Below are 15,522 nucleotides of genomic sequence, written 5' to 3' on the forward strand. Positions count from 1 at the left end.
TGGTTTTGTAGTACTTCAAAATGAAATACTTGGGTTTCAATTTAACAAAATCTCTGAAGAATTTTTATGTTCAAAACTGGAAACACTAATTAAGGAAATGAAAGAAAACCTAAATAAATGAAGATTTTCATGGATTAGAAGATTCAATATAATTAAGATGTCAATTTTTCCAAATTGATTTAGTTTTAGTGAATTCTAACCCAAGTCCCAGCAAGATTGTTTTAAAATTTATTTGAAAAGGCAAAATAACTTTGAAAAAGAAAAATCAAGTTGAAAAGCTCATCTTACTAGATTTTAAGACTTACTCTAGAGATACAGTAATCAAGACAGTGTGACATTAACAAAAAGCATAACCGCATAGATAATGGAATAGCATAAATTGCAAAAATAAATCCACACAAATATGGTTCATTGATTTTTGACAAAGGAGAATGGCAATTCTTTGGAGAAAAGATAGTCTTTTCAATAAATGATGTTGGAACAATTGGACATCCATATGCAAAAGAATGAACCTGACCTCTACCTCACTTCTTGTATAAAAATAAACTTGGGGTGCCTGGGTAACTTGGTTAAGCAACTGACTCTTAATTTCAGCTCAGGTCATGATCTCAGGGTCATGAGATTGAGCCCTGCATTGGACTCCCTGCTGGGTGTGGAGCCTGCTTAGGATTCTCCCTCCCTTTCCCTCTGCCCTCCCCCCACCACCCCTGTTCACTCTTTCTCTAAAAAACCAGAAAATTAATTAAAATAAATAAAATTGCCAATAGACCTACATACAAAATGTAAAACTATAAAAAGAAAATATAGGAGAAAATCTTCATGACTTTGGATTAGGCAGTTTTTAGATATGGCACCAAATACAATCCATTTTAAAAATAAGTGAACCTTAAACAAAATTAAAAAAAAAACTTTTGACCCACAAAATACACTGTGAGAGAATGAAAGATGAGCTATACACTGGGAAAAAATATTTCCAAATCACATACTTAACAAAGGATTCAACCATGATACGAAACTCTCAAAATTTAATAATAAGGAAAAAACTCAATGCAAGAATGGGCAACATATTTGAATAGACATGTCACCAAAGAAGATAGATGAATGGCAAGTGAGCACATAAAATGTGCAACATTGTTAGTTATTAGAGAAATGCAGATTGCAGCCACAATGAGATACCACTGCACACCTGTTTGAATGTCTTAAAACACACACAAATAACTGATAATACCAAATGCTGGTGAGAATGTGGAGCAACTGGAATTCTTATACATTGCTGGTGGAAATGCAAAATGGTACAGTTGCTTTGGGGCATCTGAGTGCCACAGTTGATTAAGCATCCAACTCTTGATTTTAGCTCAGGTCATGATCTCAGGGTCATGAGATCAAGCCTGGAGTAGGGCTCCACACTGGGTGTAGAGCCTGCTTGGGATTCTCTCTCTCCCACCACCCCTCCCCCCGGTCTCATGTGTAAGCGTGTGTGCACTCACACTTGTACACACGCTCTCCCTCCCCCTCAAAAAAAATAATGGTACACCTGCTTTGGAAAACCATGTGGCAGTTTCTATTAAAGTTAATATACAGTTTCCATAAAATTTAGCACTCCTACTCTAAACTGTTTACCTTAGAGAGACCAAAGCTTATATTCACACAATAACTTGTACATAAATGTTTACAACAGCATTATTCATAACAGTCCATTACTGGAAACAAATAGCTTTCCGCTGGTGACTGGGTAAACTATGGTAGCTCCATACAGTGGAGTACTTTTCAGCAATGAAAAGGAACAAAGTGTTGATACATACAAGATGGATAAATATCTCATGTGTTGAGCTGAGTGAAGGAAGCCAGTTCCCAAAGATTACATACTATATGATTCCACTTACATGATGTCCTGGAAAAGGCAAACTGTAGGGAGAGAGAGCAGATTAACGATTGCCTGTGGTTGGGGTTGGAGTGGGGCAGGACATAACAAGGGAACTTTTGGGGATTCTGTATCTGATTGGGCTTGTGATGACACAAACCTGTGCTTATCTTGCAGCATGTAGAACCGTACATCAAAGAAAGTAAATCTGACCGTAAGTTTTAAAAAAACTTCTAAAAACAATGCAAATAATTTTAAAACCATTATCATGTATGTCAATTTATAAATTAATAGACTTAAAACAAAGGAAATTCTGATATATGATGCAACATGGATAAACGTTGGGGACATGTGAAGTGAAATACGCCAGTTAGAAAAGAAAAATACACTGATTCCACTTATATGAGGTACCTAGAGTAGTCAAATTCATAAGAGACAGAAAGTAGAACGGTGGTTTGCAGGATGGAGTAATGGCGAGTAATGTCCTATGTATGCCCTATTCAAATCCATTTTGAGTTCTTTAGAGAACAAAGAAGTTAATCTATTAACTTTCAAAAAAAGTCATTTGTGATTTCTATATAATATGTTGCCATAAAACTTTGTGGGGTTTTTTGGGTTTTTTAAAGATGTGTTTATTTATTTTAGAGAGAGAAAGAGTAGGGGGGTGGGAAGGGGCAGAGAGAGAGGGAAGAGAGAATCCCAAGCAGACTCCATGCTGAGTAGGGGGCCCGACGTGGAGCTTGAATCCCAGGACCCTGAGACCATGACCTGAGCCAAAACCAAGAGTCGGACGCTTAACTGACTGAGCCACCCAGGTGCCCTCCTATAAAACTTTGTTAATCACACAATAAGTTACAATAAGCCCTAAGTGCAAAAGCTTGCTTTAAATGCTTCTGCAAAGCCCTAGACAACAATGAAAGCAATGTTTCCTCCCAAAACTAATCTCAGAGAAATCACATATAGTTACATAATTGCCCCAATTCTTATCCTGAGGATGCAAGACTTGAATGTGAAAGAAAGAATGCTCTGGGAGAGAGTTGCTTTGCAAAGACTCTATCAGGCAGTCTGTGTCCAGGGAGGACTAGAGTAGAGCTTAGGTGTGGGGTTTGCCCCCAGTATAAATGAGCTTCTCAACAATGAAGTGTATGCTTTTTTCAACTAGGCTCTGAACTGTGAAAGAGTAGGCTATTGTGATTGTGTCAGAACTATCCCTTGAGCCAGCCTAATTCTAGATTAAAAAGAGAACACGAGATGTTGGAAGACAGTTAAAATCCTTTTTGCACTCAGAAGGGCTTAAAGCTGAAGGGGAAAGGGGAGGTGGAGCTCAGGAAATGGGATCTTTTGTGGCTGTTTTAAATTGTTTTTAATATAGATGCATTGTTTATTGAACATTTTTAAGAAGAAAACAATAAATGCTATTGTACATTTACTTGGTTCTTTGAGTAGCTTATCATCATAGGATAAATAGTAAGGTCTGGCCACTGTGCTTCAATGGCAACAGAAAGAATCAAGTTTTACAAAAGCTTAATGCTGAGTCACAAATGTGCATGACCATATTGAAGTGAGTAATGGCTAAATGACACAATCATCTTTTTGATAGATTGCATTTTCACTCAAAATATCTGTTGCCCCCTCCCTGAGCTCACCTTCCTACAGGAGGATGACACTCTTGGCTAGCGAACTGAGGCATGGCCAAATGACTTGCTTTAGGTAATAAACTGAGCCTAAGTGACAGGTGTCATTTTGGAGCAGGGACATCAAGAGCCAGCACCTAGTTCGCTGTGGTCTCTTTCCTCTGCTGCAAGACCAGCAACATATCATATAGGAAGTGGTCAGTGAGTTGGGCCTGTGAGTAGAGCAAAGTTGCAGTGGATGCATGATGGACATGTAAATAAACCTCTGTTTACTTGGGATTATTTGTTTCTGCAGCATGACTTAGCCTATCCAGACTCTTGCATGTTTCTACCCATGCCACAGCAGCATCATAAACATTTATGTAGTCTGTATAACATCTTGCTTAGGCTTCTTATTTACCTATTTACCTTTTCCCAAAGGCTAAATTTGCACAGTTTCTTCTCCACTCCTTGATGGCAGAGTCCCAACTCCATCCTAGGTACCATGTGCCCAACTAATAGTCTAAGACAATTATTAACAACTTGGTTTCTCCTTGAGAGTAATTGGCCCAGGAGTGAGCATGTGACCAAGTTCTGAACAGTGAGATCAAAGGGGAATCTGCCAGAGAATTCAGGAGAAATGTGTCCTTTCTGATAAGAGCAGCATGCAAAGAAAAAGTTGTTCTTGTTTACTGTCCTCCAAGTTTAGCTTTGAAAGCTGTAATATAAGAATGTGATGCCTGGAACAGTGACCATGAGGGTTAACACCAATGTGTTGAGCGCAGTCCCATCGGGGATAGAAAGAGCTGGAGTCATTGATGACCTATCTGAACAAGCAGATCTACTCTAGGAATGCCTACCTGGATTTCTTAGTGAAGTATTGGTGTCCTTGTAGTTGAAGCCATAGTCTGATTTTTCTGTTGCCTGCTACCAAAAGCATCCTAATTGATGCAGCACATGTAGACAAAGCACTGATCACTTGGCCAGTTTCACAAGAGGGTCATCTTTACAACTGTCCCAGATAGGCTTAGATTTACACGTTCTTAAATTACAGTGGAAGCCAAAGGCATTTGGAGATTTTACAGAATTTGGTCACCGCAGTACAGTTCTATCCTTGAAATCCTCTTTGGTGCATGCACTGAATGAAACTCTCCACTCCCATTTGTTGGCCTAGGGTCACGTATGTCTAGGTAGGGCTGGAAGCTACCTGGACCTCATCTTTTCCCCAATGGGGAAATAAGTCTTTCAACCACCAAACCCCAATATGAGATTTCTCCAACAAAAGATAGTCAAGCCAGAAGGGCTGCCAATGCCGTTGTCTTGAGCTCTGTTATGTTGTAGCCTAAAGCCGCAACGTAAATGAGTGCAGAGGGAGCTCCTGGCTTAAGCCTCAAGGAGTTCTGTGTCACTTCTCTGAAGCCAAGCTCTTCCCCCACTGGTCCCAGGAGCTCTCAAAAGCAGCAGCCACTACTACAGAGCAGATCATGGGTTTCGGCGAATAGGCCTGTGTCTAAATGCTCAACAAAAGTTTGGTCTTTTCATAGTTTCTTGGAACAACACTTTGGCATTCTTTTACCATCCATTATTTCCAGATGTTCCTTGTTTTTATTCCATTTTTCTATTTCACAAACCAGGTTTTGTTATTTTTAATCTTTGTCTTTTGTCTGTGTTTGTGGATCTCAGAAACAGTCTCAGAAATGTGGTCATTCTTTGATTTTTCTAGGTATCTTTTTTATTTGTCGTCCTAGCTGAATGTGGCTTCTGGACATCATGTAGGAGTGTTACTTTAAGGTTTTTGGAAACATAACAACTATCTTGATTGTTCTAGCACTACTTTCCTTTTATTTCCATTTTACATGTGTTTCCTATTTGCCAAAAATGTTTTAATAGTTGATGGCCCCCCCTTTTTTTTTTGAGATTTATTTATGTATTTTTAGAGAAAGAGAGAGCATGCACAAGTGGGAAGGGCAGAGGGAGAAGGAGAGAGAGAATCTCAAGCAGACTTCCTGCTGAGCACAGAGCCTGACCCAGGGCTCGATCTCACGACCCCAAGATCACAACCTGAGCTGAAACCAAGAGTTGGACTCTTAACCAGCTGCAGACCCAGGTCCTTTTTATTGTCTGTGCTGCCGTATACTTCTTTTCATCTTGCAAAAGAGAGAGAAGTATACAAAATTTGTCTAGTACAGTTATTTATATCAATCCTTGTAACTGTTTTGGAAAATTCCACAAAGAGCAATTAAGCTGCTGTTACCCTAATACAGTCCCCCCAAGCCGGGAATGGTACAAATTCATATTTATCAAAATAACTTATTTTGAATTTGTATTATCTAATTTTAATTTGCTTAGTATAAAGTAGATAGTAATTGGCTATATTTGCTATTTTTCTCTACTTTCTATAGCCTCCATTTTATACCTACACTGCCTTTAGGCCAAGTTTTGTTGCTACTTGGCACCTCTGAGTCCTTAGCATTCTTTCTTAGACGTATGCCTTGAATCAGAAAAGACACAAATTTTTAAAAGAAATCTGTATCTGCGCATTGTCCCGTAAAATTTCCTTTGGATGGATTAATAATGTGCCAAGCTCATAAGGAGTTTAATGTCTCTTTTGCCTCGTTGATTTATTGTGGTTTCTTTGTTGTTGTTTTTGGAGAATTTCTATTCTTCTGTCAGCTCACAGAAACCTTGAAGCATCTGCACGTGGGATGAGGATGATCCCAGGGAAGTGAAAAAGCACATGGAACGGCTTCGTTGCTGCGTATTGTGTGGCAGTAAAAGTCGTAGGCCCTGACGTTCCAGATAGTCAGTGGTGTACAACAGCTTGTGTTCTGGCAGTCTGTAGGTCAGCTGCTGGTTTGAAATGCATTTCCCTATGGAAACAAGGTGAAGAGGGGCACTTAGGTTTTTAGGTGAGTTCATAAAACCTGTTTCACCCAGAATATGTACATTGTAGTGAATAAGAGCAGAATATTATTATAATAATGGTAAGTCTTAAGTAGCCAAAAAAGAAATACAACTAAATAAGAAAGTACCTTTTTTTTTTTAAGTTTTAAGTACCCTTAAAAAACATATATGGGGTGCTGATAGTCACAGAAAAACAAATTTAACTAGATGGGCAGGTAGAGGAATAGTCTTATGAAAATTCCAACAGGGACAATAGAAGGACAAATGGTAGTACTTTTCTTTTTTCCTTCCTTCCTTTCCTCCCTCCCTCCCTTTCTTCCTTCCTTCCTTCCTTCCTTCCTTCCTTCCTTCCTTCCTTCCTTCCTTCCTCTTTCTTTCCTTCTCTTCTCTTTCTTTCTTTCTTTCTTTCTTTCTTTCTTTCTTTCTTTCTTTCTTTCTTTCTTTCTCTCTTTGTCTCTCTCTCTCTCTCTTTTTCTTCTGTTCATTTTTGAGCATCACACAGTACAGAAAGCGTTGTTCATCCACACCATACCAGAGAAAGGCAGACTCACTTCAGTACGCTGCGATCTTAGGCTTCTGTCGGTTCTCTCTTATTCCATTTCTGTTCATCCTGCTTCTTTTTTCCTCAGCTTCTCTCCTCCTTTCCTTTTCTGCCCTAGGTTTCAGGTAACTACAGCACATGGCTCTGTAGGCCTGCGGAGGAACAGGGCAGAGTAGCAGCTGATCTTGATGAGTAGAGAGAACTGCACCAGTGACACCATCTTGTCGGTATAACCCTCACACCCACTAATTTTCTTTATTATATCTATTTCTCTTTAAAATAAACAGCTTGAGGGTGCCTGAGTGGCTCAGTCGTTCAGTGTCTGCCTTCCACTCCCTGCTCAGCCAGAAGCCTGCTTCTTCCTCTCCCACTCCCCCTGCTTGTGTTCCCTCTCTCACTGCCTCTCTGTCAAATAAATAAATAAAATCTTTAAAAAATAATAATAATAATAAATAAACAGCTTGAGGAGCAGGCCACCTGGTGCCTCAGTTGGTTGAGCTTCCCACTCTTGGTTTTGGCTCAGGCCGTGATCTCAGGGTTGTGAGATCCAGCCCCACATCAGCTCCATGCTCAGTGGGGAGTCTGCTTGAGATTCTCTCTCCCTCTGCCCCTCCCTACCCCACTCAAATAAATAAATAAGTCTTAAGAAAAAAAAAACATTAAAAAAAACAACTTTGAATTCTGCCACACTATTACAGTTCTACAATGGCCCCTCAGAAACATTAACTGTCAATGGCTGGCTTTTCCTTTGGCTGGTTTGTTGCTGTATTTCTACTTTCATTTCTTGATCTTTGAGCAAAAAGAAAGATCCAGGTCAAAGTATTGGCAAATTCACACAGATCCACTGCAGTCTTCAGTCTAAACTCCTATCTGTGCCTAAACTGACAGTTTCTCCCTTTGTGCCCAGAATACTCATTGTTCAAAACAATATGACTGTTGCTCTGGTTCCCAAAAGAAAGGGGACACTTCAGGGCAAGGAGGGCTACTCTAAATGTCAGCGTTAGGTGGAAAATGCTGTTCTTCCACACCCAGTGAATTCATCCTGTTCTCCATGTAAACGGGGATTTTATTTTTTGCAGAGATTTGACTGCTGTTGAATATTGTCTAAGAGGGGAAAAAAAAAGTAAAGAACATGTGTTTTCTACTTATGCTCCCAGCCAACTGTACCTATAATCCAACCAATATATGACTTATATGAAAAAAGGCATATTTTACCTCTCATAGTATACCATACTCAGGAATTGCTACATGACACAAATTTAGACCCCATCTTTATAATTTAACAGGATATGATCACCTAAGTAGTGAAAGAAAAATGTGCCAGAATTATTTTTAAAAATTGAAGGGCGCTTGGGTGGCTCCGTTGGGTAAGTATCCAACCCTTCATTTCAGCTCAGGTCATGATCTCAGGGTCATGGGATTGAGCCCCATGTCTGTCTCCATGCTCAGTGAGAAGTCTGCTTGAGATTCTCTCTCTGCCTCTGCTCTTCACCCTCCACCCCCACAGATAAATAAATAAATCTTAAAAAAAAATTGAAAGAGCCGTTAGGGTTTGAGTTATTTTGCTTGGATTGAGAACTCTAAGAGGTGACCAAAATTGCCTTTGAGATATAAAAGGGAACTGTTAAAGGATAAACTGAGACTTATTAAAATTTTAAGAGTTTATTTGAGCAAGAGTCTATTTTAATTGGCAGTGCCACACTGGAAGTAATTAGGGGTGCTTCACCGACAGTAGCCGGGGGAGAGACTCTTGTAGGAAAGATGGGGAAGCAAAGCAAGGGAAGTACTTGATTTGCCATAACTTAAGCATTTGCTTTATTTAGAAAAGCCCAGTTGGCTGTTGGTGACTGGTTGTCCTTAGATTTCAATTTCTTGGGTTTTTGAGGCATTTACAGGCTTAGGTTTTGGTTTGCTATGGAAGCTGCTAAATATTTAGAACACTTCAATCTAATGTCCTCTTTGTTTAATCAGTTACTTTGAGGGGCTGTGATGAACCTACCATATTTACCAATTGCAGACCATTGCTGCATTTAAATATCTCTAAACTTGAATGTGTAACTGAAAAAGGAATATCTCACTAAGCCAATAACAGATATATCTGATTCAATGGCTTCTGTCAAGGTGATTTAGTTTATTTTAGTTTAAGGAGCCCGTCGTGAGTCACCTCATTCTCACAAACTGTCAGGTGTGGCCTGAGGGGCCCCCATGAATGATAAAGACACTGAGACATTCCAGGAGTTTAGAGGTTGCTTCCCAGAAGCTAGAGACAGTCCAATTCTATAGTATACAAAATTATGTAGACCCTGATAAGGGTCTCATATTCAGAATATATAAAGAATAAAGAATACTTACAACTGAACAATAGAAAGACAGCTCAATTAAAAAGTAGGCAAAGGATTTGAATTGATGTTTTTCCAAAGAAGTTACACAAATGACCAATAAGCACAAGAAAAGATATTCATAATCATTACTTCATTCATTACCCCTCTTGCCAGAATCTATACTGAAATCACAGTTGTTGGTTTTTTTTTTTTTGGACTGAGTTAAAAGAATGCAAAGGCAACATGGCCTGTCTCCCAAGCTCTCTGTTCTCTGTTTTTTCCAAACCTCCACTAGGGAGTCTTGCACTTTGGAAGGAATTAGGTAGACCTCACAGTTTGGTCCTTGTTTAATTCCTTGTGTCCATTACCCACTGTTTAGAAACTGAGGAATGGAGGGGACGGTTGATTGGTTCCTCAGACCTTCAGCAGGCCTGGCACTGTAAAATTAAGCATGCCATGCCTGCTGCTGTATATTCTCCATGACTGGCTTCTTCTTGTTCTTTAAAATCTAAGTTGAATGCCGCCTCTGCTAGACAACTTACCAGAATTTGTTCCCCCTTCCCAACCCCAGTTTTGATTCAGGTGCTTCTCCCATTTTAAATTCTGGCCTTATTTCTTATAAACCATGTGACATGAAGGAAGTTTCTTAAATTTTCTGTGCCTCAGCTACCTCATCTAAAATAATAAGAGGCACCTGGGTGGTTCAGTTGGTTAGGCATCCTATTCTCGTTTTCGGCTCGGGTCATGGTCTCAAGATCCTGGGATTGAGCCCTGGGTCGGGGTCTGCACTCAGATTCTTCCTCCCTCCCTCTCTGCTCTTCCTTTCTCCCTCACCCCACTCACATGCAACAGCACGCACACTCACTCTCTCTCAAATAAATAAATAAAATCTTCAAAAAATAAAATAATAATAATACCTCTTGCATAAGGCTGTTGAAAGAATAAAATAATTTATCTATGGCAATTTTGTATTATATGTTTGGCACACAGTAATTGATCAATGCATTTTAACTGTCATTATTGTTTTTGTTTGAATTTCTAGTTTATCCAAGAGGTGGTAAACTTCTTAAGGACAGAGAGCTTTATCTTATCCCCTTGTCATTCTCCATGACTCGTAAGTGTGCCTGACAGATGCTCAACAAATATTTTGTGGTTTTTGAATATAGACAGAACAAGAAGGTTTTGTCTCAGGGGCAAAACTAAAACAACACACCTCAGTCTATCTCTAAATACCTAGGGTTCATTTTGCTCTTCTCTGTTCCATGCAGTGATTACCCTTTGGGACTATCCATCGTGCTGACCTTTGCCCAAATGGCTTATGTAGCCAGAGCCTGCCCCAACAATTTGGGCCATATCCTCTGTTGACTTAATATCTCTGCTGCACCCCCAGTCTGACTGAGCATGCTGACCCCTCAGTGTGCTGAAGAGTAAGGCCTTTTAGAAACCCTCCCTACCTGACTTCCTAAGTCGGCCGGTGGACTCTTTCCTAAATCCTACCCGTTCAGCTTTTTCCTCATGACACCAACCATGAAAGTCGCTAGTGTTCTTCTCTACTTCCTCTCTCTTTCTTGAATGCCTTTTCTGCTTTCCTTCCCCACTCTTTGTTGCTCTTGTTTTTCTCTACCTTAACCTTCTTCCTCAAGTATGATGAAAAAAAATCACATTCATTATTGGTGACTCTCCTCTGGAAAATCTCTTTGGAATTGGTGGCATATTTTCTCTAAATGCAACAAGAGGAAGTAGGGGAGGACTTCAGTGAGAGAAGAGCAGGAGATAGGCAGGCTTTTCAGAGGTAGGGAGCTGTATGTTGGCCTCTAACATTTACCTGTTTAAAGGAAGTTCAAATACAGATATTCCTTAAGACAGAGCTGAGGACGACGGTAGTTATGAAGTGTGTGTGGTGACAGAGCTTGGATGGAGGGTAAAGCCTAGGTGGGAAATGCCCCAAGGATGAACGTTGGTTAAATCACTGGCTTGTGTGGGGCCAGATTTGGTGAAAGAGACAGTTTTGTTTTGTTTCCAGATAAGCTCTGCTAAAAGGAAGACATCCAAAGATGAAAGGGAAAGTTCTGAGGTTTTCTCCCTCCGTGAACCTACTTAAAAGAAATTGTGCTACATCTACACACAGCTAAAAATCATCACCATCTTTGATTTGCCACCACACATTACCTTACATTACAGATGCAATTCCTAATATAGTTCTAGCAAAGTACAACCAACAAATTTGGCCTAGTCAAGGAACTGAAGTGAGTCAGATTCAGATGTTACAGTCACAGACTTAGAGCTCCTCTGATGGTCAGTGCTGGGGGTCAGTGGAGCCTAGACAGCTGAGCCAGCTTCTAACTCTTCACATGATCACAAGCATTTCCTAGAATGTTTCTGAAAGCAAATTAATATGCATGCAGCAACATTTGCTAGTGAATAACTGGCATAGTAATTTTTTTTTTAAGATTTAATTTTGAGAGAGAGAGAGAGAGAGCACATGAGTTGGGGAAGGGGCAGAGGGAGAGAATCTTCAAACAGACTCAATGCTGAGCTGGGAGCCTGATATGGGGCTTGATCCCATGAGCCATGAGATCACGACCTGAGCTGAAACCAAGAGTCAGACGCCCAACTGACTGAGTCACCCAGGCGCCCCTGGTGTAGTAATTTTTTAGTTTTATTTGTTTTGTTTTGCTTTTTAGAGCTAACACTTTTTGGAGCCAGGCATTTTTCTAAAAGCTGCACATACATTAACTCATTCAATTTCCAATGTAACCTGATGGTCTAGGTGCTATTATTATTCCATTTTACATATGAAGAACTGGGGCCCAGAGAAGTTGAATAACTTGCAGAAAGTCACATAACTCTGCTAGAAAATGACTGTGTCCTTTGAGTCAGAATTCAAACCCGGAGTCAAATTCTGACTCCAGAGTCTATGCACTTAACCCTCGTACTCCTCTGACCTTTTTAGGAAATTATGTGTGGTGGGGCCATCATTCTAATGGTGTAGAAACTGAGTGAATCTGCATTACTTTCAACGCATTTAAAACAAATGTCAAGGACTCCTTAAAGTGAACATGAGGATTGATCAGTAAAAATAAATGCAATCTGATGAAGTTGCAAACCTGGTGAGCAAGTTCTTACCCACCCTGCACGGGGAGCTATTTCTTTTATGTACTCACTGTTCATGTGATCCCAGTGACTTAACTAGCTCTCTCTACTCTGTCCCTCCAAATATACTAGATAACTTGCCACCACACATTATCTTATTATAACAAACATAAAATAGCATTTTACTGTGAAAAAAGTAGATCTGAATTGAAACCTCTGGAAATTTCTCAAATTATTCCCTATGATTTACTCTTTGAAACCATGGAATTTATTTGAGTGAAATCTCTGCCAGTCTACCCTTTTCCTGTGCTTCACTTCCTATAGATTCTAACATTCACCTTGCAAAATGGCCCCTTCTCTCTGCTTGTGCTGAAATTGCCTCTCCACACCTCTCTTTCTCACCTTGGGTCACACAAGTTTGTTTTTGGGTGGACAGGTCACCCCTTGGCTTGGGATGATCACTAACCAAGTTATCTCCTTCCTACTTTCTTTTCTTCTCTCCAGTGAGTCCAACATCCTGGTGTTCCCTTTCCCTCTGTCCTCTCCTATTCCCAGATGAATTCAGTCCTTCTCAGGAAATTTTCATTTTCCGTCTACATCTTCAGTAATTCTCTTCCTCTTCACTTCTTTCTTCTTTGCCCCATTTCCACAGGAAAATCTCCCACACAGAAGTTCCTCATTCTCTCTATAAACGAACCAAAGAGACTTTTTTTTTATTATGATATGTTAGTCACCATACAGTACATCATTAGTTTTTGATGTCGTGTTCCATGATTTGTTGTTTGCGTATAACACACAGTGCTCCATGCAATATGTGCCCTACTTAATACCCTTCACTGGGCTAGCCCATCGCCCCACCCCCCTCCCCTCTAAAACCCTCAGTTTGTTTCCCGGAGTCCATAGTCTCTCATGGTTCATCTCCCCCTCTGATTTCCCCCCTTCATTTTTATGCCCTTCCTTCTCCTAACAATCTCCCTGCTATTCCTTATGTTCCACAAATGAGTGAAACCATATGATAATTGTCTTGTCTCTGCTACCCAGAGCAATCTACACTTCCAGTGCCATCCCGATCAAAATACCAATGACATTTTTCAAAGTGCTGGAACAAACAATCCTAAAATTTGTGTGGAATCAGAAAAGACCCCGAATTGCCAAGGAAATGTTAAAAAAGGAAAACAAAGCTGGGGGCATTACATTGCCTGATTTCAAGCTATACTACAAAGCTGTGATCACCAAGACAACATGGTACTGGCAGAAAAACAGACACATAGACCAATGGAACAGAATACAGACTCCAGAAATGGACCCTCAACTCTATGGTCAACTAATCTTTGAGAAAGCAGGAAAAAACATCCAATGGAAAAAAGACAGTCTCTTCAATAAATGGTGCTGGGAGAATTGGACAGCTATATACAGAAGAATGAAACTTGACCGCTCTCTCACACCATACACAAAGATAAATTTCAAATGGATGGAAGACCTTGATGTGAGACAGGAATCCATCAAAATCATAGAGAAGAGCATAGGCAGTAACCTCTTCAACATCGGCCACAGCACCTTCTTTCATGACACGTCTTCAAAGGCAAGGGAAACAAAACCAAAGAGACTTTTGTCTCTCTTGTCTGCTGCTGTATCCCCCGACCCTCGAGCAGCACCTGTCACTTAGTGGCCAACCAATCCTCATCTGTTCAATTCATGAACAACCAAAGGAGACTAAAGTCATGACTGATTGATTTAATCAAGTGTTTTTGATACAACTATCTGAAGCAAGAAGAAAACCATGATGTTTTTCATTTCTTAAAAATTTCTTATTAAATTAATACTCAGCAGCTTTGAAGTGGTTATAAGAAATAAGACATTAAAGAATATTTTGAAACTATATCAAGCTGTTTATTTTATGTTTTAAAAAGATCATTTATTTTACAGAGAGATCAGGGGGAGGAGTAGAGGGAGAGGGAGAGAGTGTGGAGCCTGACATGGGGCTCAATCTCACGACCCTGAGATCAGGACCTGAGCTAAAACCAAGAGTCAGACACTTAACCAGCTGTACCACCCAGGTGCCCCAGAATTCAAACTTTTTAAAGAAGCTTTTATTATTAATCTAGATATCGCTAGATTATTAATCATTTATTCCCAGATAGTGACTATTTTTGTTTGCTTTTACAATGAGCATCTTCTTTTTTGGTGATTTCTTTATTGTGGTAAAATGTACTAACATCTCCTTTCCTAATTAGGAAAAACAAGCTGTTTCCATTTTAGTATAACTGGAACCTGCATCAGTGGAAGAATCTTAACTGTGATTTACATTAAGACAAGTTCACATGAGGCATAATGGAGTAAACATATACATACTACTGATGATAGGATTTAGTTGCTGTGCTTTTTTAAAAGATTTATTTATTTATTTATTTATTTGAGAGAGAACACAAGTGGGAAGAGGTGGATAGGAAGAGGGAGACAAGCAGACTCCCCACTGAGCAGGGAGCCCAATGTGGGCCTTGATCCCAGGACCCTGAGATCATGGCCTGAGCTGAAATCAAGACTTGGACGCTCAACTGACTGAGCCACCCAGGCGCCCCTAGTCGCTGTGCTTTTAAAAACATGGGTATGAAATAATGTTTCAAGTCCTGCTGAAGGTCCTTATGTCCTCTCTCACTCCCCACTAGTGTTAGCTTCTACGGGCATCAACTTCCTAGTCCATAAAATGGAATAGCCCTTATTTTGTTGTAAGGTTTACAGCACTCCATAGGATGCCTGACATATAGTAGACACTCAAAAAATGTACCTATTTCATGCTGACTGGAAAGAACAAATGTTTTGTTCACTTACTTATATGGCCTAATACAGAATTTCATCCAACATTTTGGATTCTGGACACTCTTTGTTCCTATTTTTAATGCTTCCTAATGGGCACAGCCTTCAGGTTTCCTAGACAACATCTTTTTTTCTCAAGAGGTTCTTAACAACTGTATTGTAAAGAAAAGAAGTTAAGATGTCACTTTGATAATTTACAATGACATATTTAGGTTGTGCATTGGTCTGGTTTGCGTAGAGAGAATAGCCTGCAAGTTCCCACATGGCCGCTTGTCTGTCACGGGGCTGCCCAGTGCCTGGGTTTTCCCACTCCTGACTTAGACTGGAGGGTCTAAGCATTACCAGACCCCAAACTGTTAGAGGCCTGGAAGGGGG

General features: G+C 40.0%; 1 long non-coding RNA gene across 3 annotated transcripts in view; it reads right to left on the reverse strand.

The window, feature by feature from the left end:
• Positions 1-3,211: 3,211 nt before the first annotated feature.
• Positions 3,212-15,522, reverse strand: part of LOC123001035 (uncharacterized) — a 31,164-nt gene continuing 18,853 nt past the window's right edge. Inside the window, exons 2-4 of one of the 3 annotated variants that reach the window (XR_008957585.1) lie at positions 12,800-13,018; positions 6,930-7,071; positions 3,212-6,344 (exon numbers count right to left, since the gene is read on the reverse strand). This is a non-coding gene — a long non-coding RNA (uncharacterized LOC123001035). Of the gene's footprint in view, positions 6,345-6,929; positions 13,019-15,522 lie in introns of all 3 variants that reach the window. The other 2 variants (XR_008957584.1, XR_007190516.2) reach the window with 2 other exon arrangements.

This window comes from Ursus arctos, unplaced genomic scaffold (assembly GCF_023065955.2).
Source record: "Ursus arctos isolate Adak ecotype North America unplaced genomic scaffold, UrsArc2.0 scaffold_5, whole genome shotgun sequence".
Classification (NCBI taxonomy): Eukaryota; Metazoa; Chordata; class Mammalia; order Carnivora; family Ursidae; genus Ursus; species Ursus arctos.